This window comes from Oncorhynchus kisutch, linkage group LG5 (genome assembly GCF_002021735.2).
Source record: "Oncorhynchus kisutch isolate 150728-3 linkage group LG5, Okis_V2, whole genome shotgun sequence".
Classification (NCBI taxonomy): Eukaryota; Metazoa; Chordata; class Actinopteri; order Salmoniformes; family Salmonidae; genus Oncorhynchus; species Oncorhynchus kisutch.
In genome coordinates, this window is record NC_034178.2 from 29,319,252 (window position 1) to 29,330,353 (window position 11,102).

General features: G+C 40.2%; 1 pseudogene; it reads right to left on the reverse strand.

Annotated features, from left to right (window-relative positions):
• LOC109890860 (guanine nucleotide-binding protein G(s) subunit alpha-like) overlaps positions 1-10,688 on the reverse strand; it is a 47,472-nt pseudogene extending 36,784 nt beyond the window's left edge.
• Between the last annotated feature and the right edge of the window lie 414 nt (positions 10,689-11,102).

Below are 11,102 nucleotides of genomic sequence, written 5' to 3' on the forward strand. Positions count from 1 at the left end.
AACCAAAAAAGTAGCCACCCTTTGCCTTGATGAGAGCTTTGCACACTCTTGGCATTCTCTCAAACAGCTTTACCTGGAATGCTTTTCCAACAGTCTTTAAATCAAATCAAATGTATTGCTCACATACACATTTTTAGCAGATGTTATTGCGGGTATAGCGAAATGCTTGTGTTCCTAGCTCCAACAGTGCAGTAGTATCTAACGATTCACAAAAATACACAAATCTAAAAGTAAAGAATGGAATTAAGAAATATATAAATATTAGGATGATCAGTGGCATTGACTAAATACAGTATAATTAAATACAGTATATACACATGAGATCAGTAAAGCAGTATGTAAACATTATTAAAGTGGACAGTGATTCCATGTCTATGTATATAGGGCAGCAGCCTCTAAGGTGATGGGTTGAGTCACCAGGTGGTAGCCGGCTAGTGATGGCTATTTAACAGTCTGATGTCCTTAAGATAGAAGCTGTTTTTCAGTCTCTCTGTCCCAGCTATGATGCACCTGTACTGACCTCCCCTTCAAATCAAATCAAATTTTATTTGTCACATACACATGGTTAGCAGATGTTAATGCGAGTGTAGCGAAATGCTTGTGCTTCTAGTTCCGACAATGCAGTAATAACCAACAAGTAATCTAGCTAACAATTCCAAAACTACTACCTTATAGACACAAGTGTAAGGGGATAAAGAATATGTACATAAAGATATATGAATGAGTGATGGTACAGAGCGGCATAGGCAAGATACAGTAGATGGTATTGAGTACAGTATATACATATGAGATGAGTATGTAAACAAAGTGGCATAGTTAAAGTGGCTAGTGATACATGTATTACATAAAGATGCAGTAGATGATATAGAGTACAGTATATACGTATACATATGAGATGGATAATGTAGGGTATGTAAACATTATATTAGGTAGCATTGTTTAAAGTGGCTAGTGATATATTTACATCATTTCCCATCAATTCCCATTATTAAAGTGGCTGGAGTTGAGTCAGTGTGTTGGCAGCAGCCACTCAATGTTAGTGGTGGCTGTTTAACAGTCTGATGGCCTTGAGATAGAAGCTGTTTTTCAGTCTCTCGGTCCCAGCTTTGATGCACCTGTACTGACCTCGCCTTCTGGATGATAGCGGGGTGAACAGGCCGTTGCTCGGGTGGTTGATGTCCTTGATTATCTTTTTGGCTGTCCTGTGACATCAGGTGCTGTAGGTGCCCTGGAGGGCAGGCGGTGTGCCCCCGGTAATGCGTTGGGCAGACCTTATCACCCTCTGGAGAGCCCTGCGGTTGCGGGTGGTGCAGTTGCCGTACCAGCCTGTGATAACGCCCATTAGAATGCTCTCAATTGTGAATCTGTAAAAGTTTCTGAGGGTATTAGGGGCCAAGCCAAATTTCTTCAGTCTCCTGAGGTGGAAGAGGCGTTGTTGCTCCTTCTTCACCACACTGTCTGTGTGGGTGGACCAATTCAGATTGTCAGTGATGTGTACGCCGAGGAACTTGAAGCTTTCCACCTCCTCCACTGTGGTCCTGTCAATGTGGATAGGGGCGTGCTCCCTCTGCTGTTTCCTGAAGTTCACAATCATCTCCTTTGTTTTGTTGACGTTGAGAGAGAGGTTATTTTCCTGGCACCACTCCACCAGAGCCCTCACCTCCTCCCTGTAGGCTGTCTCGTCATTGTTGGTAATCAGGCCTACTACAGGTGCTTCTACACCTGCATTGCTTGCTGTTTGGGGTGAGTGCTACGGGGCGATAGTGAGTGCTACGGGGCGATAGTCATTTAGTTCAGTTACCTTTGTTTCTTGGGTAAAGGAACAATGGTGGACATCTTGAAGCAAGTGGGGACTGCAGAATGGGATAGGGAGAGATTTAGTATGTCCGTAAACACTCCAGCCAGCTGGTCTGCGAATGTTTGGAGGACGCGGCTAGGGATGCCGTCTGGGCCGTCAGCCTTGTGTCAGCCACAGAGAACGAGAGCCCACAGTCCTTGAGAGTGGGCCACATTGGTGGCACTGTGTTATCCTCAAAGCGGGCAAAGAAGGTGTTTAGCTTGTCTGGGAGCAAGACATCGGTGTCTGCGATGTGGCTGGTTTTCCCTTTGTAATCTGATTGTCTGTAGACCCTGCCACATACATCTCACATCTGAGCTGTTGAATTGTGACTCCACTTTGTCTCTGTACTGACGTTTTGCCTATTTGTATGGTTAAATGTGGTGGTTCACACATTCAGTTTTACACAAATGCTGCCATCTATCCACGGTTCATGGTTTGGGTAGGTTTTAAAAGTCACTGTGGGAACATCATCCCCAAAACACTTCCTGATGAACTCAGTCACAGTTTTTCTGTGTAAGCGTCAATGTTCTTCTCAGAGGCTACCTGGATCATGTCCCAGTTCGCGTGATTAAAAACAATCTTCAAGCATGGATCCCGATTGGTCAGAGCTGCGTTGAATAGACCTTAGCACTCCACCTCCTGTTGGAGTCTTCTGCTTATAGGAAGGGAGGAGAAAAATGGAGCCATGATCTGATTTCCCGAAGGGATGGCGGGGGAGGGCTTTGTAGGCATTTCGAAAAGGTGAAAAGCAATGATGTAGTGTTTTTCCTAATCTTGTGTTTTCCCTAAATTACAGTCAATGTGTTGATATAACTTCGGTAGCGTATTCCTCAAATTTGCTTTGTTAAAATCCCCAGCTACAATAAATGCGGCTTCAGGATGTGGTTTCCAGTTTGCATAAAGTCCAGTGTAATTCCTTGAGGGCTGTCATTGGCTTGAGTGGGTATATACACGGCTGTGACTATGACCGAAGATAATTCTCTTGGGAGCGAATACCGTCGGCATTTGATTATGAGGTATTCTTGGTTGGATGAACAAAAGGAGTTGAGTTTCTGTATGCTATTACAATCACATCATGAGTAGTTAATCATGAAGGAGTTCCCACATATGCTGAGCACTTGTTGGCTGCTTTTCCTTCACTCTGCAGTCCAACTGATTCCAAACCATCTCAATTGGGTTGAAGTCGGGTGCTTGTGGAGGCCATGTCATCTGATGCAGCACTCCATCACTCTCCTTCTTGGTAAATAGCCCTTACACAGCCTGGAGGTGTGTTGTGTCATTTTCCTGTTGAACAACAAATGATAGCGCAAACCAGATGGGATGGCGTATCGCTGCAGAATGCTGTGGTAGCCATGCTGGTTAAGTGTGTCTTGAATTCTAAATAAATCACTGACAGTGTCACCAGCAAAGCACCCCCACACCTCCTCCATGCCTGACGGTGGGAACCTCACATGCAGAGATCATCTGTTCACCTACTCTGCATCTCACAAAGACAGCGGTTGGAACCAAAAATCTCAAATTTGGACTCATCAGACCAAAGGACAGATTTCCACCGGTCTAATGTCAATTGCTCGTGTTTCTTGGCCCAAGCAAGTCTCTTCTTATTATTGGTGTCCTTTAGTAGTGGTTTCTTTGCAGCAATTCAACCACGAAGGCCTGATTCACGCAGTCTCCTCTGAACAGTTGATGTTGATGTGTCTGTTACTTGAACTCTGTGAAGCATTTATTTGGGCTGCATTTTCTGAGGTGCAGTTATTCTAATAAACTTATCCTCTGCAGCAGAGGGAACTCTGGGTCTTTCTTTCCTGTGGCAGTCCTCATGAGAGCCATGATGCTTGATGGTTTTTGCGACTGCACTTGAAGAAACGTACAAAGTTCTTAACATTTTCCAGATTGACTGGCCTTCATATCTTAAAGTAACGGTGGACTGTCATTTCTCTTTGCTTATTAGAGCTGTTCTTGCCATAATATGGACGTGGTCTTTCGCCAAATAGGGCTATCTTCTGCATACCAACCATACCTTGTCACAACACAACTGATTGGCTCAAACACATTAAGGAAATAAATTCCACAAATAAACTTAACAAAGCACACCTGTTAATTGAAATGCATTCCAGGTGACTATCTCATGAAGCTGGTTGAGAGAATGCCAAGGTTGTGCAAAGCTGTCATCAATATTGATTTGTTTAACACTTTTTTGGTTACTAAATTATTCCGTATGTGTTATTTCATAGTTTTGATGTCTTTACTATTATTCTACAATGTAGAAAATTGTTTAAAAAAATATAATAAAATAAAAAGTAAAAACCTGGAATGAGTAGGTGTCCAAACTTTTGACTGGTACTGTACATATCATTAGGATCGTAAGAAAATCCATGCGTAAATTATTAGGATCGTAAGAAAAGCCATGAGTGAAACATAAAACGTAAACGTTAAATAGATCTGTAAACTATGTTAGGACTATGAATTAACATTTACACGTTAAATTCTTACTTACAGTCTCCCTTTACTCAGTTACAGATCTTTTTTTATGCATCCATGCATTTGTCAGTAATGTGGCATCTGCAAAGGACATGAACAAAACGTAGCTAGTCGAAGTTAGCTAGTCAATCAAGAAACTCTAGCCCAGACATTAGAATTGCTTTGCAGCTTCCGGTTTAATGTCCAAAGTAAAAGTCTAGAGCTTGTTTTAGAAGTGCATTCAATAATGACGTTATACCAGTAGATGACAGTGTAGGCTTGGGCTTTCAGCAAATGACGTGTGAGAATGATAAAGACACACAATAGCCTTGTTTAGAATAACCACCTGAGCTGCAAAATAGACAGTAAATAGGATGTAGGCTAGGCCTATTCCGCTATCTAAATACACCATGCTGTTGTGTGTTATTTCATGGCCATATAATTGCAGAATTTATTTTATAGCTGCGTGGGGCTATTGTGGTGATCATGTAACCTAATGAATCACACTTTTTTCCAGTATTTGGGAGCACGGGACTGTAGGCCTTATATTAGGCATTTTGACTGTTGTATTAGTGAATTCCACTCTGTATGTGGGCTTGTTATTGCCATTTGCATTGCATAACCCCATCACGCAGAGGCTATAACCATATCAATAAATGAGACAAAACAAAATATTGATTTAAGTCTTGGCTATAACCTGTCCAGAGCGAAATTGCCAACGGGTCCCAAATGGTCAAGACTATCTATAGCCTATTCTTATTGCCAGATCTGTTTTCCCTATCAGCCACTGCACGTGCTTAAACTATTTTGTTTAAAATATAAATTTAGAGGGATGTGAGCTAGGGTCTCTTTTTAAGGGGAGCCCTATAATGAAAACAAATAGAGTTCTAAAATGATTCCACAAGACACCAGTACCCAAAATGATAGCCTACAAGTTGAAGGCCTATTTTTTTGTTTGTTGGATAGGCCAAAATTAAAACATTGAATTATTAAAGTGATAGTCCAAAGACCTTTGGAGAATTTAGATAATTTTGAATACACACATGGATTTCAATGAACAAATGGATACGACTGTTCTATTCTCTTTGATTTAGTTCCTATTGCAACTCAGACAAATGACTGAATGGATGACATACTGACTGACTGAACTGAATGAAGGATGAATTAAATGTTCAAATATGTTGGAATGACGGGTTGCATGCATCACGCATGCTCTTCACTTCATTTGGCTGGTAGGCAAATAGTCCTACATTAGGGTATAATGACTTTATGACTACATGACTCCAGAAGGACATCTTCTGAGGCTGAGGGGTGATTTTCTGAAGGTGCATGGTGCTGCATGAAGATCACAAGCTCTCCAACTGGGCAGCAGTTTGGAGTAGCCTATACGGAGACTACCTAAAAACCCACAAACACAGAGTTATTGTAAAGAGTAGGCATAATCTTATGCCAGACTTAGCCTACATTTAACCTCTCCCTTGTTCATTTCAGATTGAATGATTAAATAAATATAAACATATTCTATAAAAAATATTTTGAATGGCAAAGACTCCAGTGGTCATACATAATTCATAGATTCACCAAACATCTAGTATTATTCTGTTTCATTATTCTTGGTGGATACTACTGGCTATGATTCATTATTCCTGGTAGATACTACTGGTTATGATTGCAGTCAGAGCTCAGAGAATGGGATGGTTCAATATTGAATGAGTCATATTTTGATAAGGTGCATGCATAAGGATGTCCACGTCACCCAGAGATATGCCCATGTTGTACAGTTACACCTAGCGGACTGAAACGTCACTGTTGTAGGCATTATACAGCTAGTGCTATCTAGACTTGCTCTGGCAAACAAATCCATGACATTAGCTACCTAAATGTGAAGTAAACTTAACTGAGGAGTAATAGAAAATGGAGACTTTTAACTTGAAATCGTGCATTATACCTCTTTCCAGTTTCCCTGACTTCCATTTTTATTTTATATTGTGTTATGCATGTTCGGGTAGCACTCCTCACAGGCCATTTGGTGTACTTTTTTGGTTTGTTGGCGAGATGAAACTGCCAAAACTCTGAAAGGAATTATTGTACGTCAGAATTGCAACACAAGACTTGTTCAAGCCTTAAATGTTAGTCTGTATTCGTAACATGGTGTTTGTATGTTCACAGATGCAATTTCACGTTTACATTCATGTTTCACACATGGCTTTTCTTATGATCCTAACAATACGTACGTTCAATCTTTTGGCAGGTATCTGTCTCCATATGATAGTCACAACAATAAGAAAATGACTAATCCCTTGAACATGTACACAATTATTTTGCAGCAGAACTTATAAAATAGTCGAATAGGATGAACTGAGTGTGAAAGTGGTACAACAATATTTTTTAAATGGATGACATTTTTTCAGTAGCCTAGATTCAAATGCAACGCCCATCTCCTGCCGATACAGCGCAGAATTTAGATACAATCACACTGGATTTGAGTCGTCGTCCCCCCCCCCCCCCCCCCCCCAAACGACTCTGTCTAAAAATAAAGATGAAAATGTGGAACTGATAACATGAAAAGTGTTCTGTTACTAAATTGGTCACTGGACCTATAAAATGGACGATACTTATTATAGTACAGTGCCTTCAGAAAGTATTCACACCCCTTTACTTTTTACACATTTTGTTGTGTTACATCCTGAATTTAAAAATGACACAATTTCGATTTTGTGTCACAGATCTAAACACAATACCCCATAATGTCAAGGTGGAATTTTGTTTGTAGACATTTTTTTTTAATGAATATAACATGAGTAAAAATGTGCTTAACAAATCACATAATAAGTTGCATGGACTCATGTGTATAATATTCGTGGTTACCATGATTTTTCAATGACTACCCCATTTCTGTAACCCACACATACAATTATCTGTAAGGTCCACTCAATTGAGTAGTAAAATTTCAAACACAGATTCAACCACAAAGACCAGGGAGGTTTTCAAATGCCTCGCAAAGAAGGGCACCGATTGGTAGTTGTGTAAAAATAAAACAAGCAGACACTGAATTAACCCTTTCAGCATGGTGAAGTTATTAATTATGGTGTATCATTACACTACAAAGGTACAGGCATCCTTCCTAACTCAGTTGCCGGAGAGGAAGGAAACTGTTCAGGGATTTGACCATGAGGCCAATGGTGATTTTAAAACAGTTAAAGAGTTTAATGGTTGTAATATGAGAAAACTGAGGATGGATCAATAACATTGCAGTTACTCCACAATAATAACCTAAATTACAGAGTGAAAAGAACGATGCCTGTACAGAATTAAAAAATATTCAAAAACATGCATCCCAAGGCACTTAAGTAATACTGCAACAAAAAAAGGCAAAGAAATGAACTTTTTGTCCTGAATACAAAGTGTTATGTTTGGGGCAAATCCAACACAACACATCACTGAGGACCATTCTTCATATTTTCAAGCATGGTCGTGGCTGCATCATGTTATGGGTATGCTTGTCATCAGCAAGGATTAGGGAGTTTCTTAGGATAAAAATAAACAGAATACAGCTATAAGCACAGGCCTTAATCCTAGAGGAAAACCTGGTTCAGTCTGCTTTCCAATGGACACTGGGAGACGAATTCACCTTTCAGCAGGACAATAACCTAAAACACAAGGCCAAATCTACACTGAAGTTGCTTACCAAGATGACATTGAATGTTCCTGAGTGGCCTAGTTACAGTTTTGACTGAAAACGGCTTGAAATCTATGGCAAGACTTGGCTGTCAAGCAATGAGCAACAATCAACTTGACAGAGCTTGAAGAATATTTTTTTTTATAAATGGGCAAATATTGTACGATCCAGGTGTGCAAAGCTTTTAAGAAAGTTACCAAGAAAGACTCACAGCTGTAATACTTGCCAAATGTGCTTCTACAAAGTATTGACTGTGTGAATAGTTATGTAAGTTAGTTATTTCTGTATTATATTTTTCAGTAAATTAGCAAAATTTTCTAAATACATGTTGTCACTGTCATTATGGGGTATTATTGTATGTAGATCTATTAATGTAAAAATATATGAATCAATTTTGAATTCAGGCTGTAACGCAACAAAATGTGGAATTAGTCAAGGGGTATGAATACTTTTTGAAGGTACTGTAATCATGATGTGTTACATGAGGACTGATTTAAACCTAACACAGAATTGTAATTTAGCTCTAACAACTCTTATACAATGTGAAAGCTCCAGAATAGTCCTGATAATCATCATACTCCTATTTTGTTTTCTACAAATTAGCATTTTTCCACACAATCATACCTGTACTTTGTTTTTAACACATTTCAAACTCCAAAAGAGGTCCCCTAAGGACACATAAGAGCGGCTTAGCTAACAGGATGGAGAATATCACGAGTACAATGAGGAGAATGCAATGAATAACCTATAACCAACTCACACCTGGCTGGATTACTAGAGCATCGTTCACAAGCATACTTATCATCTCGTTCTGCTCGTGTCCAGTCTGTTTTTAAACCTACAGCCCACATGACTAGTGTATTTTGGTCACAGAGCCCACACAGTTCTTCCATTTGTTTCTGCAAACTGCCCTCCTTTCCTTGTGTAACTTAAAAAAAAGGGGCAGCTTCTATAAAGGCAACAGAGCTAAGGACCTCCTTGTGATACAGTTTATAACTAGGCTATATCAAGGGCTTACTTTGCAAACACTCTTTCAATTTAAGGGTTTAAAATAAATTAAAACCTGTTCTCCTTCACTTGATCAAAGCAAATAACCCCTTCCACAGGAAAAAACTGAAGTGGAGATGAAAAAAAACGGGCTTCTCCTGAGGGGAAAAACACAATACTTACATAAGCAGTTATAAGAAGACATAAGCAGTGATTACTTGTTCTTATGGATTCTTATGGATATAGCCAAATACAGTGTGGAGGACTGCACAGTGAATTAGGTTAACTTACCCAATAGCAGAACCCTTGCCTCCATGTCATGGAAAATGTTTTGTTAGTTTGTGTGTGTGTGTGTGTGTGTATGTGTGTGTGGGTCAAAATTGATGTGGTTTTGTTCTCGTTGCTGAAATAGCAAGCATTTGAGAATCAGCCTGTTCTCATTTACCCTCAAGGCAGCATGTCTTCTTTTTTTCATCCACCAAATAAACTATAGGCTACAATAAGTAATGTGTTTGTAATAACAAGCTGTAGATGTCACTTTCTAATACACACTGTCCCTCAAAATAATGTGTTGTTTGGACATCAATAACATCACCCACACTGGTGTGTAGAATAGGCAACTTGTTAAATAAAGGTTCAATCAAAATGTATCAATGTAGACAGTCAGTTTGATATCCAAGGGAATTAAAAAAGTATTTGTCTTGGGGCGGCAGGGTAGCCTAGTGTTGGACTAGTAACCGAAAGGTTGCAAGTTCAAATCCCCGAGCTGACAAGGTACAAATCTGTCGTTCTGCCCCTGAACAGGCAGTTAACCCACGGTTCCTAGGCTGTCATTGAAAATAAGAATTTGTTCTTAACTGACTTGCCTAGTTAAATAAAGGTAAAATAAATACAAAATAAATAAATAAATAAATAGGTCAAATAACATATAGGCTAGGGTACCTTGATATTACATTACAGAGGGGACCCCCTCCTCCCCTCCCCTCCCTCCCACTGAAACAGAACTAGCTTATGCAGTCATAGTTGATAGGTTCCTTGTCCTGTTGGCAAATGATCACCAAGCTGAGACCCTTATGGATATATGGCCAAATATAGCCTACAGTGCAGAGGACAAGGCTGTAAATTAGGTTAACTTACCCAATAGCAGAAGCCTATGGGTCTGCTTGTATTCTCTCTTCTCTGCTTTCAGACTCTTGTCTATGTTCCGACTTCTCTTTATCTCAGCTTTGATGCGTGCTTTCTCCTCCACTCTGCGTTGATCCCGAAGTCCCAGGTCGGAACAATTGTCCTGCTGCCCAGGCTCGCCATCTAGCCCAGCATTAGCACCCGTTCGCCCGCTGTAGGTTATCGACGAGTGGGGTCCTATAATCCTAGATCTAAAACTATGACACATCCCCATAACGAGCTGCCACGTTTATAATTCAACTAGCTAACACTTGACCGTGCGTGGAAACCCCATAATTATGATAACAGTCTCGCTGTCTATTGTCACATCCCGTTAGCGGACACCGGGTCCATGCAATGACCAAGGTGTCCACTTCTCGCAATTCAATGTATTTTTTTCTTCTGAAAACGTAAAAGCCACTCACAGTAGGCCCAGCCGACGAATATGAATCTGACCGGCACACAGTTCCCGGTGCTCCTTATTGTGATGTATAGCTTATAGAGATGGCTTGTTGGTTTTGCCCTATTTTGCTCTCGAAGTCGTTCCTCATCCTTCCTCTTTCCTGTTACAATTTGCAGGAGCAACAGGGGGGGAGGCAGAAGAGAAGCCACGCGTCTGAGTCACGTGATCTGCGTCGTTCATCGCCCACCTCAGCACACCTGTTTCGTTCTCAAATCAACCGTTCTCACAAGATGTGTATTAGCCCAGATGTCTTTTCAGTGGCAGACTACTTTAAGCATCAAAAATAAGAATAGGCCTTTAGATAGACACAGAATTGCAGTCAATTAGCTATCTGAACATTGTAATATCTTACTCTGAGGAGGGGACAAACAGTGTCTCTGTTTATATGAAGATGGATTATATTCACACTAACTGTTAACGGTTAACTGTCTATGTTTGTATCGTGTGTGTGTGTGTGTGTGTATATGTTATAGATTTTTACAGATTGGTCCATAGAAATTTGATTAGGG